This window comes from Coturnix japonica, chromosome 5, assembly GCF_054131305.1.
Source record: "Coturnix japonica strain WE chromosome 5, WE-NBRP24, whole genome shotgun sequence".
NCBI classification, from domain to species: Eukaryota; Metazoa; Chordata; class Aves; order Galliformes; family Phasianidae; genus Coturnix; species Coturnix japonica.
Genome location: NC_140667.1, coordinates 56,498,539 through 56,524,952, shown reverse-complemented (window position 1 = coordinate 56,524,952; position 26,414 = coordinate 56,498,539). Strand labels below are relative to the sequence as shown.

General features: G+C 43.0%; 1 long non-coding RNA gene across 1 annotated transcript; it reads left to right on the top strand.

The window, feature by feature from the left end:
* The first annotated feature begins 675 nt into the window (after positions 1–675).
* On the top strand, positions 676–26,414 carry LOC146760872 (uncharacterized). Its single transcript, XR_014946215.1, has 2 exons — positions 676–1,295; positions 24,597–26,414. It is a non-coding gene; the product is annotated as an uncharacterized LOC146760872 (long non-coding RNA).

Sequence of the window (26,414 nt, the reverse complement as noted above, 5' to 3'; positions counted from 1 at the left end):
CAAATAAACAACAACAGACCCCAAAAGCCCAACAACCAGAAAACAAGAAATGTTCATATCCCAGTGTTTTTGTTAAGTTCAGTGCTCAAGCAAGCAGGAGGGAAGAGCTCCTTCCCCTCTACTCCACACTGGTGAGGCCATATCTGAAGTAGTCTGCTTATGTCTTCTACTCCCCAGTACAAGAGAGACACAGAGCTGCTGCAGAGTCCACTGCAGGGCCACCAAGAAGATACAGAAGTTAGAGCAACTCTGCTATCAGGAGAGGCTGAGGGAGATAGGGGTGTCCAGCTGGAGAAGGGGAGGAAAGTTCAGATTTTGGAAACCACCACATCAGCTTTAACGGAGTGAACCAGTTCCAAAAGCTGTGTTCCAAAAGCACTGCTAAATAGCCCCTGTGACTCCTCGAGCTTACTACAATAAAAGAACAACACATGGGGTTGTTTAAACGTTGAGGCCAATGCATCCCATTCCTATGGGAGGTAGTGATATGTGGAGGAACTCAGTACAACAGGGTACCTTTGGAAAAGCATGTATAAAACATTAATTGCATCAATCAACAAAATGTATAAGTGAATAACTGTTCAAATCCATTTAGTGCATTTCTTACTTCTATCACGTTTTTAATTCTCATTATAATACCAATAGAAAAGAAGAAAAGCACTTTTTCAGCAGTTTACTACAAAAAGAAAATACTTCATTTAAAGCTTTTGCAGCTCCATCTTATCTGTTTCTTTCTCAAGGATTTGATCATGAATTATACATTCCAGCACAACATGAAATATTTAACTGATGCTCTTCAATTCCTTTTCAGCTTCCCAAACAAAGAAATGAGTTTGAGCACAGGAAAATTTGGGTATACAGCTGTGAATCCACTAACGTCCACAGTAGCTTTCCCCTGTTTAGTGTCCAGATCAATGGGACAGGAGCCTCAAAAGACTTCAGGTTGTCAGCACTGCTCTGTGTGCTGTAATTACAGGAGAAATGTGGATGGATTTTGCAAGTATGAATTTAGGCTTGATGCTCTGAAAATATTCCTGTAGATTTCTAAAGGCTAGGAGGGAAATATATGAGGAAAAAGGAGTGTAATGACTATTACTAATGCAGTGAAGCTATTCTCTTGTTCCAGAATTTCTTCATGCTGTCAGGAAGGTCACAGCACTGTAGTGGGACACCAAGCAGTCAGGGAGGCTACACTCTCAATGTCCTGGACTCCTTGCCCATACTGTGCTTCTACAATGCTAGTTAATCCCTAGTGCTGTGCTGAAGAGGTCTGACGTGAAGCAGAGATAATTCAGGTCAGGAGTTGTAAGTGATTGCATTCAATTTAATTTTAATAAGTGCGCATAAGATTATAACTGGATAGAAATAGAAGGTTGATACTATGTAGCTATATACAATATCATTAGCTCTGGCTGTCCAAAGTGTGGAACAGTTATTGATCAGCTGGTATTGCCTTTGAGGAAAAGGACAGAGATCTCTCCTAGATTTCATTTAAGGGCTGACCACTAAGGCAGCATCTCTTTCTGGAGATCGCTCCTTTGTGGCAAGACTCAACCTTTTCCATCTTGTCTGAAGGCCTCAGAGTTGATGAGTTTTTCCCATAGATAACATCTGATTATTTATTTACAACTGTTCTTGTGTTATTCCAACTGTACATTACTGTTCTTGTATTATTCTAATCATACATAACTATTCTTGCCTTATTCCAACTGTACATCTGACTGCACAGGGTTCAGTGTAAGTAATGCCCAGAAACCTGAACTTGAGGTACACTTGGGAATTCTCACTGAAATCCCAGCTGATTATTTTTTCCTCTGCAAGATTTCTTGGTATGTTCTTCTTCTTTTCATTCAGAGCCAGGAAGACTGAAGGAGCAAGCTCTTACCTTAGCTTTTGTTGACTTCCACATTTCTCCTCAGGTGGACCAGATTACAGTTAATGAAGAAAGTGACATTAAAACTTCCTCATAGCTTTCTCTGAACTAAATCCAAAGTGTATCTTGTGCAACAGTTGGCTTTACTTGACCTCTTTCTTCCTAACTATAGATATATTAAGAATGTGTCTGTTTGCATCTGCTTTCCAGCACATTTGTTTGTCTGGCTGTCAATACATTGCAGTTTAGATGGCTTGGAAGACATAAATTACATATTTTGCCAGAAATAACAAGAAAGAAAATAGAGTAGATGTTGGATTTCTAGAGTACTAGCAATAACATTTCAGGCAACATCTATCTGACACCTGAAAAATGGGGATGTACTAATAATTTGTGAAAGGCCATTAATCTGCTGTGCTTGCAGGCAGTGGATTTTTGTGGGTGCAGTGCAGCACATTCTCTATGTACCATCTGTTCCTCAGAACAGGTTCACTATAAAGTGAGATGAAGTTGTTCTGGCATGGTGTTTCAAATACAGATGCTCTCAGAGGCAGCTGGGTAGAGGAGGAGGTTCCTATCAGCAATTAATTGGTTACATTAATCTTAGAAGGTATTCTGTCTTTTATGTGTGGAAGGGGGGTGGGGGATCATGGACTACAGTCTATGAATATACTACTGAAGCAGTGCGTTTCTATATGAACTCGGAGGACATCAAGTCAGGCCTTGTTTTGAGTTATACTTGGATGAGGTGATTGGGATAGTGCCTGATGTTATGAGTGTGTCATTCTCTGCAAATCTGTGGGTTCATTTCCAGGGGAAAGCTGAAAATCAAATGTAGCACCTCCTGATTGTGTACAGTGTAATGCTGACTTGTGCTGCATCTGTGTTTTCAGTAAGATAAATGCAATAGTTTTGCTGTTTGCTAGCTGGCATTTTAAAGATAATTCTGGATTTGGATACACATTTTTTGAGATGTTCCATACAGAAATGCGCTAACAAATTTATTGAGCCATATCCAGTATAATTTGTTCAAATCTACTGACATGAGCGTAGCCATTCTCTTTCACTATTTTACTTACCTTCTACAGCAATTCTTCTTCTGTTAAAGAAAACGTATTCTTGTTGTTCTGGCTGTCTGTATGCATGGCAATTGCACTTCCTTCTGTTTTGGTTTGTTTGTTTGTTATGCCCGAATGTCGCACATCTGAGAGCCTAATTGCAACAGTAAATCCTCTAACTAATGTGTTGTTTTTGTAATAACTCGTAGGCTTTCTGGTTGTAAATCTTTCCATTCCAAGGCAGTAATATTCCACAATACTCTTGGAAGTCTGTGAAACAGAGACTACCAAAACAGGTTTTAGTTTCTTGGCATAACTAAAGCGATGAGATACTTTTCTAGGTTTCCTCTAGCCTTCTAAATTGATTTCTTCTGCAGATAAAGGGTGGGGGCAGTAGAGAGTTGGTTTAAATTAAACTGGATGTGATTTCAGTGATTTGACAGTTACCTTTTGAATAACAGAATTACAGCTGGATGGCAAAATGCCTCTTGGTGGCATCGCAGCTGTGATTATCCAGCTAACATAGCTGTCTATCCGAGGGAGTTCACAACAATTTGCCCTTGAGCCGAGCCGGGGCCGCCCGGGCAATGCGCAGCAGTGCCAGCAGATGGCACTCGTGGAGCGCAGCAGCTCCGGAGCTTCTTGCAAAGGAGAAGAAAATTCCGTCGCTCTGTGCCGGGCTCAGGGCTGGGCTCGGTTCACCGCTGGGAGAGAGCCGGGGTTCTCAGACGGTGCCAATGGCGTTAGGCCGTGTATTTTAATATAGATCGTCTGGTTCTGGGCAGATCGTCTGCCTGGGCAATGCCTTATCAGGCCTTTCTGAGAGTTCATAACATAGTGTGAGCAACTGAACAGGCTGGTAGCCCTTCCAACCAGTGGTTTTATGGTTCTCTTTACTACCTTAAGGAAATAAGGAGAGAACTGTTAGACTTTCATAGGCTATAACTACAAATGCTTCGCTTTGTGTACTCTCTGCTTTGATCTCATTTTCTTAAAATTTGCTTAATTAATACAAGATTTGTAGAATTTAAGTTATGAAATATAATAGTATATGAAGTTTAAGAATATGATTTACCTACAATTTATTTTTTATTATGAGAATTTCTGTTCTTTTCTTCCTAGAATAAACTTCAGGAAAAAAAACATTTATATTAAATGTAGATTCATTACTAAGTAGAATGTTTACAAGCATTTAAGGTTCATGGAGGATACTGATGTGATGATCCACAATTTAAAACCTATGCACACAATGACACAGAAGCCAGTTATTCCTATAGATACGAAAATAAGGCATGTTCTCTGTATAATTCTGGCTCTGCTAAAATATGCACAGTGTTCCTGAGAATTTTCTATAAGTAATGCCTATGAGAGACAATTGATAATCCTCCAGAAACAGGCTTTAGCTGAAAATTACAGGACCATTAGGAGTGTAGAATCCTGTGTTGAAAGTAGACACATCGGTCTTGCTCTTTGTAGATTAGCATAGTGCCTTTTAAGTCAACCATTAATACCTTATTAAAATATTTACTACTGTTTTGCACACATACTTGAGAGCATTTGTGTCTTTCCAATAACCAGCATTGTTTCTTTATGGATTTCTGTGCACAACAGCATAGGTCTGTTTTAATCCTGTTTTATGGATACAGGAGTTCAAGCTCAGATAAATGGGGAAAACCACTTGGCAGAAATGGGGACTGTGGGTGGCCCTTCTGAACACCAGCTCAGTACCAGGTGCAGTGTAAGTGACCAAAGGCCAGTGAGCTTTAATCCAACAGTGCTATCATCAACCAAGCCACCTCTTTGCTGTGGGAGAACAACCATAAGGATGCAGTGTGACAGACACTCCCAAGCCTTTTGCAGGGGCTCTGGGAGTTAAAAGGGTCCTTTGAGCCCAGGAGATACTGTGCTATTCCCACTGTGCCCTTTCATAGACTTATAGAATCACAAGGTTGGAAAGGACCTACAAAATGATCTTTCCAGTGGGAAAAGCTGTCAAGTTGAAGGTTTAACTGGAGAGCTCTGTCTGTCTTGTAGTTACTGTCTCCAAGGAATGTTTCTTACACATCTCCAAGACAGCAAGGTGCTGGGGCAGCAAGGCAAGCAGGGAAGAGAATGATGAGCAACACTGTGGTAGTAGAAAGGTCTGAGTATACGGTGTGGGAGAACAGCTTGTCCACTCCAGCATGGTGAAATGCAATGTCCAGTTGTTCCCTGTCTGTGAATACAGAGTTGTAGTTGACTACATAAAGTCATTTAATTTCATGTCCCCGTCCCAGGAATGTAGCTGTTCTGTCTGTACAAAATGTCCTTAGGTATCAAGATGTATTTGTGTCCCCCAGCTTCTGTTTATGTTCAGAGCTCATTCCCTTTTGGTAATTTGATGTTGTCAACTGTGCTTTTATTTGTGAATAGCATGATTTTTGAGAACACCAAAGGTATTAAAGAACAAAGTTCATGTGGTTATTATATTATGCTCATTTTTAGGCTATGGCTATGTTGCAGAAAAAGTCACCCCCTTCCATAGACTTCAAAGCTGAGCACATGTTCTACAGTGAAGATGCAGGTGCCCAAGTAAAAACCATCTTGGAGGGATGGAAGGCTACCCTCAGGTGGGAGCCTGATGGCAGTGTGGATGTCTGCTGCCCAGGTCCTGACCTGCTTGTGCCAGTTGTTGCCCAGGGCAGAGCTGAGGGCAAGTGCAGTGCTGGTTGCCTGTGAAATACCACTGTTACTGGCAAATTTGCTGTAAGGTCACTCTTTCAAAGTACCCTTTTTTTCTTCCAAACATAAGCTCATGGATTATCAAGATATTTTGTTTAAGTATTCCTCTCTCTTTCTGTTTCTCCCTCAAAAAAACAAACAACAACAACAACAAAAAAACAGCCTTCCTAGAACCAAATTCAAAACAATCAAATGGAATTGTTGAGTAGAAGTATCTCTTCCTGATGCATTTTGATGATGTATTTGTAAGGGTTCAGATTTGTTAGCAACTTTCAGTGGTATCTTAAAACTCATTTCCTTCAAAATCATTGCTTCTCAGTTAGACATGGTCATTTGTGTTGGTTGATATTTTAATTATTTTTATTTTTTTGTTTGTTTGTTTAATCTTTCTCACAGATGCATGAGGCTAATACTAAATCTTGTAGAACAGAATATAGTAACGGCCATGGTATAGAGCAATGCAGATGGAGTCCTGTCTCATGTTGCTGAAAATTAATCATTTATGGCTACTACTACTTGAGACTTGCATGAGATTGCTGTGAGACAGGCCAAGAACATTGGTTCAGCAGCTTCTCTTGGCCTGTTAACCAGTGATAAGCATGACAGGCACACCAGAGGCAGCAGGTTTGGTTGCAGCCTGGAGCAGCTGGTGATCCGGCTGGTAGGAGCCCAGCTGTGCCAGGCAGGGGCTGGGTGGCATGGCCTGGGGCTGACTCCTCCTGACCTGTGCTGGGGTGGGAACAGGGACGGGAATAGTTCAAGGGAGAATTTTTATCTGCATAAAATAGGGACTATTTTAAGAATAAGAACCTGTGTTCATAATTTCATTCCCATGAGTGCCTCTTTGCTCATAAATATCTCCTATTTGCATGGAATTGTTTATTGTAATAGCTCTGGTGTTTAGAAGGTACAAATAACATTTCCACTGGGAATAAAGAAGTGTCTTCTCTGACATCTCTAATATCTGCCTTGTCTACTTTTGAACTAAGGAGAAGTATTTTGAGAGTAATTTTTAAATAGTTTTCAACAGCTAATGGGAATTCAGGCTTTGATGTATGAGGGATCATCTCAGTGGTCCATTTGCAATATCAGCTTAGAAAAGATGATTCCCAGCACAGCACCCAGCTCTGCTGTGGTGCAGCCCAGTCCCTTCCTCACACTTCTGGGGGCTGTGGCCTCTCCACTGGCCACTGGACTGTACGTGCTCTGTGCCCCCAGTGAGGGATAACTGTACTGAAAGGGGGAGGACAGAAACTCTGAGCCTTTGCTCAGCTGAATGGAGACTGCAGCAGCCTGTGCAGAAAGAAGGCAGTGTGCAGGAGTTGTATTTGTGTGCTGTGAGGTGGACCAGAAGTGTTGCTGGGCACTGTTCAGGGTTGATTTGCATCATGATACCAGCTATTTGGCAGTTAGCTTCAATGAACCATTTCTCTGCTGTTGTCTGTTGGTTTAAACTGCAATACTGAATGAAGAAATTGTCTAGTAAATTTATTTATTAGGCCTTTCAAAGCCTAATAACAAAATATGTCAGGCATTAATTTACCTGGAAAGATAATCAGAGACCTTTCATCTGGAGCAGGCAGTCTGGACAGTGTCTGTAAAGTTAATGGGTTATGAAACGAGAAGCTAAGAGGCTGCACAGCTTCAGTCTCTCTAAGGTCCTCTTTGCTGTGAGCAGCACAAGTATGCTGTGTGCCTCTAGAAACACTGCCCAGCCTTCCCCCCTCCTCCACCCCCCACAGCCAATGACAACTTCGGTGGCAGCAGAACTTTTGCTGGCCTGTACAAAGCGGGGGAATTTCCTGAGGTGCCTTTTAATCCACATGGCTCTGACATTTCTTGTCCAGTTTCTGAGCTGTGGGTCCCAGCTGGAGGAACACAGTGCAGTGTGAAGAAGAATTCAGGAGCTGGAGAGATGGGGGCATGGGGTGGCTACTAGGAGGTCAGGGTTCTTACTTCAGACGGGTGGGTGCAGTGTCCATGCAGCCCCAAGCACATAGTGCCCATTGCACTGCATAGCCATGGGGTTCACTGACAGAGCACCAAGGAGCATAGCTGCTGAGATGCATGAAGGCATGCAGTCTCCTCACAGCAAGGTTAAGTGGCACTATGCTTTAGCTTCTTAACTTTACAGTCAGATTAGTGGCTCAGAGGCCCTTAGTGTTTGCTAGACAGAAGCAGAGATTTTTCAGGGCTGCTGTGTACCACACTGTATCCCTTAATGAGCAAAAGCTGCCTGAATCGTTTTGTATATGGGTCCTATCAGTTTAAATGCCACAAGAGTATCTCTGATGTCAGGATCATTGGATCCAGGACTTCTCCCTACAGCAACCCCAACTGCTCCAGCAGTGATATGCACTGTGTAGCCCCTGTTCTCCTGCCACCCCTATGTGTGGTGTCAGCCCCATCCCTGATAGCACCTCATGAGCCCAGATTGGCCATCACCTCCTGCCTCATCTGGGGCCTGTCCTCAGGGGAAGTGCTCTCACCCAGTGCCTTGCTAGGGATGCTCAGTGGTGCCATGACAATGGCTCTGGGCTTCAGTGCCAGCCTATTTAAGGAATGTATTATCTACTTTGGTAATTGGAAGTGTAATGTATTCACTCCCTGCACAGCACAGCTGATGGCTTCATTTGTCACATTCCTTTCTGTGGTTTACGTGGCTGTCACAGTGCAAATAAACCGATTACATTTCTTCAACATTGCTTTCACAAGGCTAGGCTGTGTGATGTGTAAATCAGTAAACAGAGGATGTCTGACTGCTCTCTTATCTTCTGTGGAGCCTCTTTTGATTAGTCTGGATACAGGAGCTAAAACAGGTGTGGAGGCTGTGAGTTGGGTGTGCTTTCTCTTGGAGGAAAAATAGCTGTGTAATGCTGTGGGTGTGCAGCATATGGGAAGAAGTGAAATATGTTGTGTTAAATGAGCCCTACTTCAGCTAGAGGAGATAGCCCAGTTCCAGCTGCTTCTTATGCCAAATCTAAAGGACACAAACATGACATTTTAAAATATGGAATATCTTAAAGAAACAGGAGCAAGATAATATAAAGTGAGGTAAAATAACATATAGATCAGGAACAACAATCCACAGGCCAGATGCAGCCCATGGAACATAGTATAACTATGGAGTTAGAGAAAAATTTCTGCTTTGTTCTGTGTGCTTATACCTCAGGAATGAGAGAAACACTCTGCCCAAGTGTTTGTTAGAAGCAGTGTATGACTGTGATGGAGCCTTCCATTAAGAGTGTTTCTGAAAATGTATTACCATCAGACCATTCTCTGTATTAAATCAATATTTAAACATTCTTTCTCCCTTCTCCAGAGAGTTTTCTCTATTTAAAAAACAAACAAACAAACAAACAAAAACAAACAAAAAAAAAACAAAAAACACCAATGGGAAATTAGTTGATAGTGATCTTATTTTATATGTTCATTTTTCTGTATCTGCAGCACATCAGAGAGCATGTAATGGGCAGCTTTGCTTTCCATTAGCAGTCTGATGAACCGTGCTTGCCAGATGTGTTAGGTCTGGCCTGCAGGTGAGTCCTGCACCCAGTGGGACCAAGCAGTGAGTAGTGCATGGGCCAGGAGCTGTGCTTCTGTATGAAGTGTCTGCTCAGCCTTTCGCTTTGGAGTTACACTTTCTTTGTGGACGTTATTTCACCTTCACTGAAAGGTACACTGAAAGTAGTGATAGCTCTGCAGATATCATTGGAGTTAAAGCTTGAGACAGCTCTGCTGAGTTCAGTAAAAGCTGATCTATAATATTGAGAGGGGTATGTCACTTTCCTGCACTGCTCACAGTGCTTTTCTTTGATTACTGCTAAGACTCCTGGCTCCATTGTCCATTAGCTGACATGTTTGTTTCCTCCCATTTGTACTCTCACTTTGCTGAAGTCTGATCACTTTCTGCAAGCAGATGAACTTCTGAATACAGAGGTCTGATGAGATTTGAGCAGAATGATCTCAGAAACTGTTGCAATCAGAAATGTAAAAATTCTTTCTGCTCAATAAAATCTCATGGATATTGCCTAAAATCCTATAAAACCTGTGAGATTAAAAATGGGACTTCTCTGGCCTCTTCCCCTCTCTTGTAACCAGACTGGTCTGGGTGTGCCAGATCTGACTGCTGGTTCTCATGAGGATCTCAGATACCCCAACTCAGTCTCTTTTCACAGAATCACGGAATGACCCGGGTTGGAAGGGACCTCAAGGTTCATGAAGCTCCAACCCCCCTGCCTGGCAGGGCCACCAAACTTCCACATTTACTAGATCAGGTTGCCCAGGACCCCGTCCAAGCTGGCCTTGAACACCTCCAGGGACGGGGCATCAACAACCTCCCTGGGCAGCCTGTTCCAGGACCTCACCACTCTCCTAGTAAAGAACTTCCCCCTAACATCCAACCTGAATCTTCCCTCTTTTTCAACTTAAAACCATTTTCCCTTGTCCTGCTATTAGTGGTCCTTTCAAAGAGTTTACTCCCCTCCTGGTTACAGGTTCCCTTCAGGTATTGAAAGGCTGCAATGAGGTCACCCTGCAGCCTTCTCTTCTCCAGGCTGAACAAACCCAACTCCCTCAGCCTGTCCTCATAGGGGAGGTGCTCCAGCCCCCTGATCATCTTCGTGGCCCTCCTCTGGACCCTTTCCAAAATCTCCATGTCTTTCTTGTACTGAGGGCTCCACACCTGGACACAGTACTCCAGATGGGGCCTCACATGAGCAGAGTAGAGAGAGATAATCACCTCCCTATCCCTGCTGACCACCCTTCTCCTGATGGAGCCCAGGATACCATTTGCTTTCCAAGCTGCCAGAGCGCACTGCTGGCTCATGTTGAGTCTCTTGTCCATCAGGACCCCCAGGTCCTTCTCTGCCGAGCTGCTCTCAAGGACCACTCCTCCCAGCCTGTACAGGTGCCTGGGGTTCTTCTGGCCCTAGTGCAAAACGTTGCACTTTGCTGTGTTGAACCTCATTAGGTTCACCCGGGCCCACCTTTCAAGTCTGTCAAGGTCCCTCCAAATGGCATCCCTTCCTTCCTCCATGTCAACCGTACCACTCAGCTTGGTGTCTTTTGTGCTAATCCTGTACAGTCCATCTTTTTCTACTTGACTACCTGCCTCTGCATCCTGCCTGCATAGAGCATTGCTCTTGAGCACACAGTTCACGCTATAGAAGAGAGCTAGGTTCAGCTTGTGGGATTTGATGAATGCAGTCTGGAGAGATGCTGCAGTGCTTTCACGTGGCTCCTTGTGACTCTCCTTCTCTTCTCCAGCTGCCAAGGAAGCAATGAGTGGAGAGAGGAGTCCTAGAGTGCCTTGGCCCCCTGCTGGGTGCGAATTCCAGAAGGCGGGGATTGTTCCTCTTCCTTGTGCTCTTTGGTTACTTGTACCTCAGCATTCAGAACTTGAAGTGCCCCTCCCAGCAGATGAGGGGCGGTGCTACTCTGGCTGTGGGACTGTCTGCAGGGTTAGCAGCCTCCAGTGAAGTGCTGGGGTGTGTGAAGTTCTCTCAGTGAAAAAAATCAGCCTTCTGCACTTTTGTGCTGAATATTAACCATGTTTCTGATCACCATAGTTCTGAATCCTACATCTTGTCTCAAAATAAGAAAGCAACAAGTTATTGTTTAAACCGAAGTAAGTAAATAAAATAGAAGCTCTTGCTATGGAAAGAACACTTTTGTTCATTCTCCATAATGCATCTTTTCCTGCTAAGATTAAAAGGTTTTTATGTATCTTCTTCACTTTTCCTTGTGAATTGCCTTTCTCAGGGTCACAAGCTATTTACATATGTATATATATGGGAGGAGGGAAGCACCACTTGTTCTCCAGACATTCACTCTCTTCTCTCATTCCAGGAAATCTCAGCCATGCTTTGCATTTTAGGAACAACACCAGATTTCCAGGAATATTGCAGTGAGTAAAGAGTTTCTTACCACCATAGACTTTGAGGGCACTGGGTTGCCTATGGTCCTGCTCAGCCAGTATCCCATGCACTGGGTTGTTTTCTGTGACTTGGTTCTCCTTTTTGGAATCATAGAATCCTTAGAGTTGGAAAGGATTTCTGAAGGCCATCTAGTTCAACCCCCCCTGCAGTGAATGAGGAAATCCACAGCTAGATCAGGTTTCCCAGGGCTGTCTCCAGGGATGGGACATTTCCTATCCAGATCCTCTCATTTCCAGCCCCGAGGATTACTGCTCTGAGGCTGCACATCCCACTCATCTACCCATGTGGTATTTCTTCTGGCACATCACTTCGGGTTTTCCCTGAACCTGTGTCCTAAGTATGGTTCTCCTACCCCATGGACTCTGGGCATTGCTCTGTGTGCTCACATCCCAAGTGCTGTGTCTGCATATGCCCCAGAGCCCCCACTGCTCCTGGGCTCCCCTCCAGTGACAGGACAGTGGGGACTTGACTTTGCCATGGATGTGACTGCATCTCACAGGAAGAAGTCCATTCATGCTCCTGTCATGTACAGTGCTAAATAAATTTGGGAGTTGCTCAATAGCTCAACAGAATGACAGTCTTTTTCCTTAAAGATAGATATTGCCTTTAATCAGGTGCTCACTTGCTTTGCTTGAGTAAGCCAAACTCATTCCAAGAACAAAAGGGCTGCCATTGCAATAGCCTGGCTTTTCAATTTCAAACTATCTGCAGATTACAGAATAAATGAAATATTCAGTATACACAAATACTATACAGAATGATATGATACAGACCATTTCATTTTCTTTCATCCTTTTCTAGCTTACTGGCTTTTATGTAATGGGTAGACCTACATCAAAAGCCACGCTCAAGTAAGAACAAACAAATACTTAAAGCACACATTACACATGGCATTCCTAAGCCTTCTGTAAATGATACAGAGTTATTCTTTGAAGAATAGAGAGGCACTCTAATAAACTTCTCTATGAGACCAGACCATGACACGGTGACAGAGCGGCATTTTTGAGTGCTTGGCATATGTAAGATACCAGCTGCCCTTGGGGGAGAATGTGTATTTGACAACAGAAATAAGGGCAGTCTTTGCTGCTAGGACCATAGGACACAGTGCAATGTGCATCTTCCAACTCTTTTTAACCGTATCTGTCACTCCTTCAGTAAGGAGATGTGAGCTCCATCTCAGGCAGCACCGCACTGCCAACTTGTCAAGCAATCTCTCATGGTCCTCTTGTAGTATCCCTTACACCTGGGACATGTATTCAGTCTCTGAGGGACTACTTCATTGACTGTCTGTCTCTGCCTGAACATCTTTTCTGCCTGTCAGGGTGCTGGCAGTCTGGGGTATTTCCTGCTGTGACCATGAGATCCTGCTCATCTCCAGGTGGGGGCATATCACTGCAGTCTGACTGCGACCCACTTGCTCTGTGGGTCAGGAGCCAGACATGTATTTAGAGCAGTGTTTGGGAAGGACAGAAGCTCTGGTCAGAAGTGCTATGGGGGACAGTACCAGGCCGACTCTCTGAGTATGGGATATACCCTGCAGCTGGAAAACTGACATTCATCCAGAAGGAAAACATCTGAGCAGTTTGCCCAGCCTGTGACACTGGAGGAATGTACACTGCTCAGTGCCTTTGGGACTCAAATGTGATCCATACTGAGTCTGACCAGTGGCTCATCGTGTTGACGCAGAAGCTCTTCTGTTCATATCTTCTGGCTCATTAAGTCCAGACAGTCACTGACTGCAGCCGTAACCCTTCTCTACTTTCATTCCTGTGGGAATCTCTTAGTCAAACATAAAATTTCAGCATTATACAACCAAACTTCATTGTTAGTAAGGCCTGTACAGTAATGCTTATGTTTTCTTAAAATATATGTATGAGTTCTCCCTTATATACACTCATTCCAGTCATTCATAGTTACTATTAATGATTCAGCATTTTTCTGTGGTTTCAGGCTTTCCATGCCACCCATGCTATTTGCCAAACTAAAGTCACTGCTACTTTTTGCACCAGAGACTATGCTACATATCCTGTGGCCAGCCCGCACTGCCATTTAGACCACCTGTTCCCAGTCTGTTCTAGAAGTTTCCCACAATGTCACAATTGCCAGTATGAGAAGGATCTCTCTTACAGCACAGCAAAAACTTCAGAGTTTTTATTACAATATTTCAAATGTGAAACAAATCTCTCCAAGTGGAAAGTGACCTCATCCCCTGATCTGAGTCCCCTCTCCCTTGGCACATGGTGGTTCCCTGGGACATGTCCTTGCCACCAAAGTTCAGCCGATCTTTCTGTATCTCCAGAGACTGTCCCAAAACTACTCATTGCACATTAGTATCAGCTCTCCTTCCAGCATCAAAGTGCAGATGAATCAGCCAGGCTCTTCCTAGGAACTCCCATCTCTCTTCTCACTTCTTAACCAAGTTGAATTTTAGTTCTGATCATGCTTCAGTGTCCACAAAAACGTGATGAAATATCGTTAAGCTGTCTGAAATTGAGTTTTATTTTGCTTTCAGAGGGTACTTTGGAAAATTTTTCTTTATCTTTGTCAGCCTTTGTAAGTAGTTGAATGACAGCTTTACCTGTCTCCTGTGATGCCTTGCAATGTGACATGCTGCCTGTGAAGTGCTTTTCTCAGAACTATTATCCTGTATGGTACAAATCACACACTTTATGCCCAGCACCTCCTCCTACTCATGCCATTTTCTCTTAATGCTAGCAGGTCAGACTGTGTCCTGGATGTTATACCTTGTCTGTTGTGTTCCTTCCACCCAAGATATCTGTTCTCATCTCTGATTCCAGGACCTCAGGTCCATTCTCCCTTGTTCCTGATCATCTGTCCAAAGCATAGCCATTTCTGTGTTTCTTACAGCCTGCATCCCCTCTTTAAATGTTGGGCAACAATATCCATCATCCATTCAGCTGATGTCCTCAGGAAATAATCATACATCTGTGGCCACTTCACATCATTTACCTTCTAACTTTCTAGATATCATTGCTAAATTCTCACTAATTCATTTCTTCTACCTTTGTGTAAAAGTGAACATACATATTACGGCATCTCCCTGCTCTTTCCCTTCCTTTCCCCACCATTAATTTCATTTCCCTCAAGCCCAGAGGGAAATGCTGGAAGGATGCACCTTCCTGTGAATGTGCCCATGACTCTCCTAAAGCTTGCCTTGTACCAGTCTCAAGTCCTTCATTTCTTTCCTTTTCTCATTGCATCCTTACATTACTCCCTTAAGAGGGTCCTGGTCACCCAAGTCTCCACATTATGTCTTCACATTTCATCAGTCTTCTTTGATCTGTGCTAGCTGGCATCTAGCATTGTCAGTCCTTTCTGGTTTACTTCTTGTAGTCAGTCCTCCTCTTTTTTGGCTATGACATCTAATGGGTCACCCAGTCTGCTCTGATTTATGGTATCTCTCTCCATAAAAGGTTGTGGAAGTGGCACAAAGCTCCATAAGTAATCCCATTCATCAGAGCAGAGTCAGAATAATCACCTATTTATCTCCTATTCAATAGACTTGCTACAGCACTCATTATGAATTCATTTAAACTGATGCACAGTGTCCCATTATGCACTAATGGTGATGAGAAACATGACAAAACAAATGCCATTTTAAAATTGGGAAATGAATCTGTTCAGCAAGATGTATAACTATGGCTACTCATGAATTCTTACTCTTGCAGTCTTCTGCAGCACACACCTTGTTGTCTCCTCATACCTGAGCTGTACCCTGCTATGATGCTTCTGGCAGAATCAAATCCCCCCCTGCCATGGCTACCAACACATGTTGCGGCTGCATGACTCCTGCATTCCTACAGCCCACCCCTCAGCACAGCCCCTGTGCAGAGCTCCCACTGTTGCAGTGCTTCTCTCATGACTCTGTAGCACCAGCACAGCCTGAGTCCTTGGTGCTGGGGCTGGGAATTGCCCAATGACTGTGGCCATGCTGAGCGCCCTGACTGTGCTGCACTGCACCATGCAGTCCTGGTATGGCTCTGAATGTTCTTCAGGTCTCTCCCCTGTTCTTATCTTCAGGAGGATGGACTTTGTAGGGCTGTTAAATCTTCCTCTGGCACACCTTTGAAGCCATTACTTCTCATCCTATCACTAGTTAGCTGCTTCTGCTGAATAGTTTTCCTAAGGCAGTGGTTCGGCTCTGTAATGTAGTGCTGCAGCCTTCTGTAGAAACAGCCCAAAGGATCCCAGCCATGTGTATGACTGCCCAAGAAGCTGATGTCTGGAGCGGTAGGATGAGTCCAGGAGCTTGTGGAAATCCTTGCCTTGCCATGGAGCCATATGTTTGAAGACTTTGATCACAGCTTTGCGGGGGAAAAAAAAGCACACTGGGAGATGATGGCGAAAAGATTTCTTCAGAAAAAGAAGCATGTGTAGAACAACCCCTCCTCTCGTTATGTTGCTGATGCTCTGGGTGCCCCTGTTCATGCCGAATTGTTCTGGAGGTCAGCCCTGGATAGGAGTGTGTCAGAGGCCAGCAGACCCAGCACTGCTCAGGGGGTTCAAGCCTCTGCCAACCTGGTACAGATAGTGGGGCTGCTAGAATGTGTGATCCCCCTTTCCCCACCCTTCTCTCCCCCCCCCCCCAGCCATGTCTAGGCTGTAGGAACAGCAGTGGAGTTGTTGTTGTACCTGTAATGATAGTTCTGACCCTGGATGTCCCACCGCTCACTGGCTGCAGCATCTCCTCTTCAAACTTCTGACTTCTAAGGGCTTTGGTTCATGTGGAAACTTCTCTCAGAGGTCTTGATGAGGAGCAAGTTGGATGCAGTCCCAGAATAGCACCACTAACAAAAGCTCTCACAAACAGCCAACCAAAATGCATCCTGAAGTGAGATCACAGAAATGATGCAAAGCAATCAGATGAGAGACATGGCCATAAAGAGCTGTTAGATTTTTAGAACAGAGCTTCCCTTTGCCTCAGAATAGCAAGAGGATTGCTTTACATGTGCATGTGGCCTTGTAAAATTCCAGTATCTGGGAGTTGTGTGTGTTTAAAACTGCACGAGCAATGCAAGGCGCAGTGCCAGCTTTCAGCTGCATTAAATCAACAGGTGGGTGTGCAGTGCAGGGCCTCCCCAACTGGAACCACCTCCTTAGAGCCTGTCCTGAGCTGCTGTGTCTCCACCTGGAGCCCAGGGCAGGATCCTGTGCTCAGCCCTGCTCAGGAGGACTGTCCCCTTTGTTCACAGTACTTTGTCACAAAGCCCAGTGACCCATCCAAGCCCTCGTCCTCCAGCCCAGCACACTGTCTGTGTGATACAGACGTGCTCCTCGTGGCCATTCACAGAGGTTTGCTCCAAGTCCTCAGCTCCAAATGCAAATAAACAATTATAAGTCATCAATATGTCTGATATCATGGAATTCTTGGCTGGCAACAGCTATCCTGTGTTGTATAATTGAAAGAAATGCAATGGAGTGTTATTTAATAGGTAATCAATCAGTGCTGTACTTGTACACCTGAGCTAATCAATTACTGCAGGAATGCCAGTGCTGGCCACCTGCTGGGAAACCACCTGTGTACATCAGGGCACCAAAATGCTCCCCTGCTTGTTGTGGGTTCATTAACAAAATTTCATGAAGAAATCTTATGTTCATAGATGCCAGTCATCTAATAAATGTTGTAGAGTTGTTTCTCAATCTAAGCTTTTTAATTTTTATTATTCCATAGAAAGTCTGAAAATGTAATAAAAACAGTTTAATAATTCTAAACAAACAAATGAACAAACAAACAAACAAACAAAAAACCTAAAATGGTAATTCAATGTTCCTGACTTGCTTTAAAAAGATCCCAGATTTAAGAAGTAATTAAAAAGTGCAGGAGAAAAAAATACATCCTAGAAAGCCCATCTGTGCTTTGCAAAGTGGCCTCGTTGGTTCTGGGCTGTGTCCTTCAGCCCTGTGCTTTGGGTGCTGGGTGCCTGCCCAGAAGGTGTTCTACAGTCCACTACCTGCATCTCATCATGTGCATCCCACCTGAGCACTGGGATTCTACAGCCCTCTGTATTGCTATTTTATTTATAAAATGTTACCAATAAAGCCAGAAGCTTCAAACAGATTAGATTCATTCATCCAGCCTTCACACAACGTTGAATTACTCACACAAACCAGGCTGTCTGAGGCAACGACAACAATGTTTTCACAAATTGTTTAATTAGACAACTTCTGGGCAATTTCTTCCAATGGTTTCACTTCCCCTGCCCACAGATATTCTGGTGCTCACCACATCTGTCATAACAACCCTTCCTGGATGCTGGAGTTTTGGGGCCAAGCCCAAATTTTTTATTTATTTTTATTTTTATTTCTTGCTTTGAAGGACAAAAAGAAGCATAAACAGCAAAGAACCTTCTTTATTTTTTCCTTTTTTTTTCCCCCTTTTTCTTTTTCTTTTCCTTTTCTTTTTTTTCTTTTCCTTTTTTTTTCTTTTTCTTTTTTTCCTTTTTTCTTTTTCTTTTTCTTTTTCTTTTTCTTTTTCTTTTTCTTTTTCTTTTTCTTTTTCTTTTTCTTTTTCTTTTTTTCCTTTTTTCTTTTTCTTTTTCTTTTTCTTTTTCTTTTTCTTTTTCTTTTTCTTTTTCTTTTTCTTTTTCTTTTTCTTTTTCTTTTTCTTTTTCTTTTTTTCCTTTTTTCTTTTTCTTTTTCTTTTTCTTTTTCTTTTTCTTTTTCTTTTTCTTTTTCTTTTTCTTTTTCTTTTTCTTTTTCTTTTTCTTTTTCTTTTTCTTTTCCTTTTCCTTTTTTTTTCTTTTCCTTTTTTTCCTTTTCTTTTTCTTTTCTTCTTCTTTTTTTAAGGAACAAATTATCATCATTTTGTTTGCTTAGCTGAGAACTCAACCAAGGTCTGGCGGGCAGCTCTGAGGGCACTGCAGGGGACTCCAGGCTCAGCTTCATCACCCCAGGCTCAACCAGAAATCCAAGGTCCCTCCTGCAGCCACAGCCATGAGTCACTGATGTCTTATGCAAGAAAATTCCTCTTCCCATTTTAAACTATGGATGAGAATTTCATCAGAGGGAAGCAGCTTCGGAACAGACGTTCTCATAAACTCATTCTTTGGCTCTATCTGTTTCCAATGAGGCTTTACAATCTGCCCTTCCAATAGTATTCCCATCTTGTTTGGTGGCTTTTATCCAAGTTGGTTAATAATTTCTGTTATCGTCCTTCGAGCCTGAACAATTTTAGCTCCTCCAAATCCCTTGTTGTTCCTTATTAAGACACTAGCTACTACTGGAGAAAGATGACTGATTGCAATAGCAGTAGGCAGAACTCATGCTGATTAACAAATCACTTGAAAATAATATGCTTTTTAGCCATTAGAGTTATTAATAGTATGTTTGCTCCCTTTCTTGGGGCATTTAATGCTCAAGGAATTAGCCAATCTGGAGAGTAAATCTTTTAGTTCATAGTGGACACCAAACTCAATCTGTCTAGCTGGAATGGGACTATACACTCATTTTCTTTTCAAGACTCCACAGAATTTGACATTTTAGTAGAAACTTAATAGCTTGCAGTAATTTTTTTTACTACCTGCAGCAAGATTAGCTGCTAAGATAAGGAGCTGATGGAGCTGGTGAGTGACAGGACACGTTCACCTCATTTAAAATATGCATAGGGGAAGGGAAACACTTTGGTACAGAAGTGCTGCTGCTGCTTCCCAGGCATCCAACGACCCTCAAAAGACACTGCCGTCGCACTGAACCTTGCCTATGGGAGCCTAGTCAGAGAGACAGCAGGTGTTTCTAAATGAAATCTCCATGCTGCCTGATTTTAATGGGTCCTTTACTTTGTAAAACCAAGAATTATTAATTAATATTTATACTTTGTTTACGAGTTAATGGGTAACTGGCTTGGGTAAGATCCCTGGATGATCTATCAGTTCACACTGGGAGTAACTGTCATGCAGAACAAGCAATGCTATTAATCAACACAAAGCAGAAGATCACATGGAGGATATTCTTTCTTGCTCTCTTTTTCAGTTTTTTGTCTCCCTCTTTGTTCTCTCCCTCTGTGCACTGTATCATAGAGTGATGGGTAAGACTGTATTTCAGCCTCTCTTGAGGAATGGTTTTGTGGTAAGGAGCCCAACAGCCTCTGGTGTCAATGCTGCTCAACAACCAAAGTTAGTTAATGTGTAGGAAGAAAACAAGTACCTCTGGCATAGGTGTGGTCTCGCAGTGCAGAGCAATGTTCACAATAAAATGGCTGTCTGGGATAGAATGGGACTGTTCCCATATGATGAAACAAATATAGGTCTAACCTGGCATAAAAGTCTACAGCAATTAAACAAGTGGCTGTTCATTTTGGTCTTTTAAAGAATTTCATCGTATCCTGACGCTGTAAGCCTTACCAGGAAACTCAGTATGTGAAAACGGAGGAGTAATGCTTGATTTGATTTGATTTGACTTGATTTGATTTTTTTTTAATACTGATTACTGTGAATATCACTATGCATTTGAAATACCTATATTTGAATTGCATTAATCTGCAGAGTGTTTCTGAATCTTTTTAAAAATCTAGCAGTAAAATAATGTCTGCTTGGCATTTAATAATGGCAGATACAACAATAAATATTCACTTAGGATGACTGTTTTTTGCACTGTTCTGTCCATCAAAATATGAACAGAAAATGTGTCCTATTAGTGCAGAAAATGTCTGGAAAAGATACTCCCTGATTAAGGCAGATGTGTCTGCTGATGGTTTGATTTGGAACATGGATTGCTACAAATGAGTCACATTCCTGGGAAGGGGATTTAACGCTCAACAGGTTCAGGCTCCAGGCTTTCCTCTGGCTCAGTCTCACTGCTCTCTTTCTGCTTCACACTTCTTTCGTACACAACAATTCAGTTGTCCCTTATTAAGAGTGCTCCCTCTGTCAGTTCTTCCTCAAGTGCATAACCTTGCTACGCCCAATCATATTAAAGAGTGACTGAAATGGCTTTGCTTTCCATCACAAAAACAGCTGCTACATCAGTTGTAAAATCCTGTCATTTATCTTTTCCCATTTCTATCATCTTATTCAATGCATGAGACAGACACAAATGCTCTGTATTATAGATATTAATAAACCTCCAAATTCTGTGCTATTTCCATGCTGGTTAAACATGGAGTAATCCTTAAATGGAAAAATAAAGCAAGATAAATGCAACCAAAACTCAGAAAGCCAAGGTATACAGCTTTTGTCTATGTACAAGCAAATCTTCATCCAAATGGCTTAAAGGAAATAATGGTGATATGCACATTCCATGCAATCATCATAAAAAAGAAACTGTACAACAGAGCATTTGTCAGAAATCACTGTGAGTAAATGACGACTTTCAGGAAAATCAGAAACATTCTTTGCTATAGTCACTGTCTAAAACTGAGGAATAGAATGAGATGAAATGAAGCAAACCAAGAGATCTCCAATGGAAGTTTTAAAACATTACAGCTAAAAGCAGAAGCTGAAATAATAAAATGAAACTGGTCAAACCCTAGAATTAGAGATTATGTGATAGAAACACATTTTGTTAGATTGTGGGTGACATGCAAGCCTGATTTCTTTTAGTTCTATTATAAGAAACATCACTGGATTCAAAATATCTTGGTGTGGTTTTCAATCATACTTCCATTTTACAGATAGATTTTCAGTTCAATACTCATGGTGTCCTTTGAGAAACGAGCAACTACATAGCTGATGTATACATATTTAGTATGCACATGGCAATCAATTCTGGAGGGGCTGGAATTACATGATCTTGAAAGGTCCCTCCAGACAACTGTTCTGTGATTCTATGATATATTCTAAGTATACAAATACACAATAATTAAATGTTTATATAACATGTGTAATATATACGTATATTTAAGAACAGCAAATCACACACAAAAAAAATGTTAGACAAATTTTGGAAGAATGCAATTCCAGTCCTCTGCTCAGATGTGGCCAGCCTGGAGGTTTGCTTCCACTGCAGACCTGGGCCAGTCCAGCTCCGACTCTGACTGGGGATGGAGAACCCACAGCTTCCTTGGTCTCCAGCAGAGTGCCTGGCCATCCTCTCGCCAATAGCGTCATCTTGTGCCTGCTCAAAATGTACCTCACTTCAGCTGTGCCCTCTGTCTCTTCTATGTCCTTCCATGTCCATCTGCCAAGGGCCTGGCATCCCAGAGGGCAACTGGATAGAGGAATAAAATACCCATTCTACACCTCTCACCCAGCTGCCAATACTCATTCACGCAGCATTGCTTCACTCCACCCTTTGCCCATCATGCCTTGGTCTCTAAGTGCTACAAATTAGGAGGTTTTTGAAAATGCACAAGGGCATAGATGTTGAAAATATGTACCATCGCTTGGCTAGCAGAGCTCCAGTTAAGCCTTTTGTGTGTTTCTGTAATACACAGATTTTGTAAGGTAAAGGACGATTTGCACTTTCCCTAATAGCTTACTGGTAGTTTGTGTTCATGGCTAACACACACCACAAAGATCTCTCCAGCTGCTTGTCATATCTTTGCAGGCATTGTTTAAAGGATGAACTGTACTGAATAAGTTTCATTCTGCATACATTATTCATCAAAAAAATATTACTTCCATGAACTGCGATTAGTACAGTTGCTGTCCATAGACTTCAGTGTATTTTGCCATGAATTTTTCTATAGCTTTTCAAAGAATACACAGTTCCAGGGTTCTTTTTCTCTGTGCCTTTTTTAAACTTCCTTCAACAATCACTTGTAGCTGGTGATATGTTTCCATTGAAAACCATATTGTGATACAAAGCAGTGTGACAGCTGCAATTTTACACAACATGAAATATCAGCTGAGGAAATTACAAAGAGCATTTCCCTGAAACCACGATTTCAAGAACAAATCAATTACCTCAGTGAAGCTGCTGCTCAGAAATTAAACAACCCTGATTATCCTCAAGTAAAGTTCAGATCTGAGGAACTCACGCTGAGGCCCACTTGGAGTTAGCAGAAAATCGTTATTCTAGGGTAATTGCAAGGAAGGAAGGTTGCGATCCCACACATGTTGATAAGGAAAACCATTATTTATTACAGCTGTTTGTCTTGCTCCAATTCATAGGAAGGAGAGGAGGTTCTTTGATATATGTATACCTGACATGAGATTAAGAAACAAAGAGTTCAAATGGTGGTCCAACCAGCTTATTACAAATCTTAATCAGGGAGATGGGGAAGGGGAGGACTGGCAACTATTATGAATTAGGGTGATGGGGAAGGGAAAGTGGGCAATAGGAAATATAGGAAAGAAGCAAAAATTGCATAAAGCAGGGATAGTCACCACCAAGACCTAGCAGTATTCTGTTGCATGCCATTGCAATGCCCCAAGGCAAAAGTGCAGGGAAGAGCAGCAGCAGAGTGGCCGGCCTTAGGCAGCAAGCAGGTAGAGACAGAGCAGGCCCAAGAGGAAGGGGCAAGTTTCAGGTAGCAGGCCCAGGAGAGTCTATCAGCATGCAGGAATCATGTTGTGAAGCACCTGATGTCATGTTTATTGGTCCCTTTTTTATCCTTCTTCTGCCAATGTGGCATTCCTGGGTACTTGGGTAAGAGCCATGTGCAGAACCCCCGAGATGGCATCTCCCTTGAGAAAAGACTGCTTCCCAGCCACTAAGCTGTGGCTTATCTCTTTCTCTATCACTGCCCTCAGACTGCAAATCTTCACACAAAATATTTCATCAGCTCTGACCGTGATTTGCCTGGACTTGTCCATATGTGTCCCTAGGTTGGATATTAGGAAACATTTCTTTACAGAAAAGTTGTTAAATACTGGAATAGGCTCCCCAGGGAGGTGGTTGAATCGCCATCCCTGGATGTGTTTAAGAGCCATTTGGATGTGGTGCTCAGGGATATGATTTAGCAAAGGGTTGTTAGTGTTAGGGTACTATTGTTAGGCTGCTGTTGGACTTGATCTTCAAGATCTTTTCCAACCTGGGTAATTCTATGATTCTATGATTTAGACAAAGGATTTCTCAACCCTTGACCAGGACTTGTCCATCTGTGTCCTCAGCAAACTTTGAGACAATGGTGTGAAAGAATAATCTCTTACACTGTTTTATAGAGGTCCTCAGATGAAACAATAACAGAAATGTATTAGTAGTCTTTGTGTTTAGTTATCCCTCAAGGCAGCCCTATGACTCCCTCATAGCAGCTCCTCATGTCAGAATGCAGCTCCATGGCAGCCTAAAGCTCCCCATGGCATCCCTACAGCTCCTCATGGCACCCTGCAGCTCCTCACAGAGAGTGGAGGGGTAGCACTGAGCTCTGCTCTCTGATAGCCACAGGGTCTGAGGGAACACATGGAGCTGTGTCAGGGGAGGGCAGGTGGGGGTGAGGGAAAGGCTGTGCCCCAGAGGGTGGTGGGCATGGCACAGCTTCCAGGGCAGCAGGCACAGCCCCGAGCTGCCGGAGCTCAGGGAGTGTTGGGACACCACTCTGACACCAGGTCTGGGTGGTGCTGTGTGATCCCTGTGGGTCCCTTCCAACTTGGAACCTTCTATGTCCTATGGTGACCCCACCACGCAGCTCCCCACGGTCCTGGCACAGTGGCTCTCTGTAGCACCTGCCCCTCAAAAAAGCTTTCCCAAATCTCTGATATTTTCATGGAAAGAAACCCACGCAGTTCTCAAGCACCTCTGGAACACGTTCCTCCTTATGCTGTTCTATCAGCCAGCTGCAGAAATCCCAGCTGCTGCGGATGCCTGTGCCAAACGATGACCATGCCAGTGATTGTAATCTGGAGTTTGGGCTGTGTTCTAGTCTTGCTTATTTTGCACTGAATACATGAAGGTATAGTCTGCTTCTGTCTTAATTAACATCAGGAAATTTACACTGTTCCCTTTTCACAAAAGGAGAAAGAGAATCACTTTTACCTAAGGTAAATTAGCATGACTTCAGTGAAGCTAATTAAGTTATCCCTAAATTATGTGCAGAAATCAAGGGAAGCGCTTTGTTCTCCCTAGAAGGCTGTCTGTAAAAACGCACTGCTTTTTCTCTTTTCTTAGGCTTTCTGCAAAATTACTCCTGGGGAGCCCAAATGCCTCCAACTGCCAGGAGACAACCAGCACTGACAGCTCCTGCAGCACTGAAGGCAGCCATGCAGAAATGCAGCCATGCAGAAATGCAGCCATGCAGAAATGCAGCACTGCTCCTTGGCCACTTTGTGTGAAGTGCTCAGGCACTGCCCCCGTCAAACACAGCTCTCTCTATGAGCTCAGCAGCCAGTGATGAAACTCTGGGAAGAGAAGCTGCCTAAGATCCCTTTTATATTCTTGGCAATCATATTTTGAATGTATGAATTTTCACTCAGTCAAAAGCACCGATACACGCTGCAGGTGTGTATCACAAACAGGTTGCTGTTTGTCTCCCAAACAGAAGGTTGTGTTGAGTTATGGAAGTAAAAAATACGTATATGGTACTGTATCCGGTTCTTGAGTACTGTATCCAGTTCTGGGCTGCCAGTACAAAACAGACAGGGATCGTCTGGAAAGAGTCCAGCTGAGGGCCACAAACATGATAAAGGGCCTGGAACATCTCTCCTATGAGGAAATGGGTGACCTGGGTCTGTGCAGCCTTGAGAAAAGAAGACTCAGAGGGGATCTGATTAATGTTTATAAGCATTTAAGTGTGGGTGATAAAGGCACATGGCCACCATCTTTTCATTTGTCTGTGTGGACAGGACAAGGGGAAATGGCCACAAACTGGAGCATAGGAAGTTCCACACCAATATACAAAGGAACTTCTTCACAGTGAGGGTGATGGAGCACTGGAACAGGCTGCCCAGGGGAGTTGTGGAGTCTCATTCTCTGGAGATATTCAAGACCCATCTGGATGCCAACCTGTGCAGCCTGCTGTAGAGTGCCTGCTTTGCAGGGGAGCTGGATTCGATGAGCTCTGCAGGTCCCTTCCAACCCCTACAATTCTGTCATTCTGTGACATCTGAAAATGGGGAAGGGGCTTACAAAAATGAAATAACGATTGCATCTTAGGGATGTAGTTGCTGGCTGATACAGCTAGAACACTTGTCATGATAATTCTACACACAATTCTACAAGTTAATTTTGCTCGTTGCTGTTCAGCATAAGTCTGGGAAGCTACCCATTTAAAAAAGATTCTGTGCCAAATGAAATAACCCTCCTTGGAATTGCAGCTGCTCTTTGAGAGTGTGACGTGAGTGGCATGGTGAGGGCTGCAGCAGGGCCGGAGCTGCTCTTGCAGGACCTGGGGCTGCCCCTGGGGGGTGTTGGAACCCTGGGTCTATTCACCTTAATTACTCCATCCTAACCACAATACAGTAAGACACAAACCAATGGCAGACACTGTTCCATACCTTGTTTGTTCTGGGTACGTATAATGACAGGACAATACAAAGGGAAAGTCAGTTAAAAAATGAGGGAACAGAGTAAGAAGAAGTGGCACAAGAAACACTGCAATGGGGAGAAATCTTTACAATAAGCAGTTTAAAAGGACATGAAAATAAAAAAAAAAATGTCCCCATCAGCAGAGTATAAATCACAAGTCAACCACTTTAACTCCAGGAACTGCTTAAATTGAAGTATATGTTTGAAAAGAGTTGTGAATCCTTGAAAAAAATGAGTTTACTGAGAGTACGTGCATTAAATAGTTGGCAAGAGACTGCTTAATGTGTTACACTTATAACCATAATTGCACATAATTCTGTAATTAATTTCATTGCACGTGTGACACTATACATGCCAAACATAAGTGCTTGTGTGCAGATGCACACTGCTTATAACGTGGTCATTAATTCCCCCACTGTTGACAATCAGCTCATGGAAATAAACTGCCAAATCCCAGTAGGA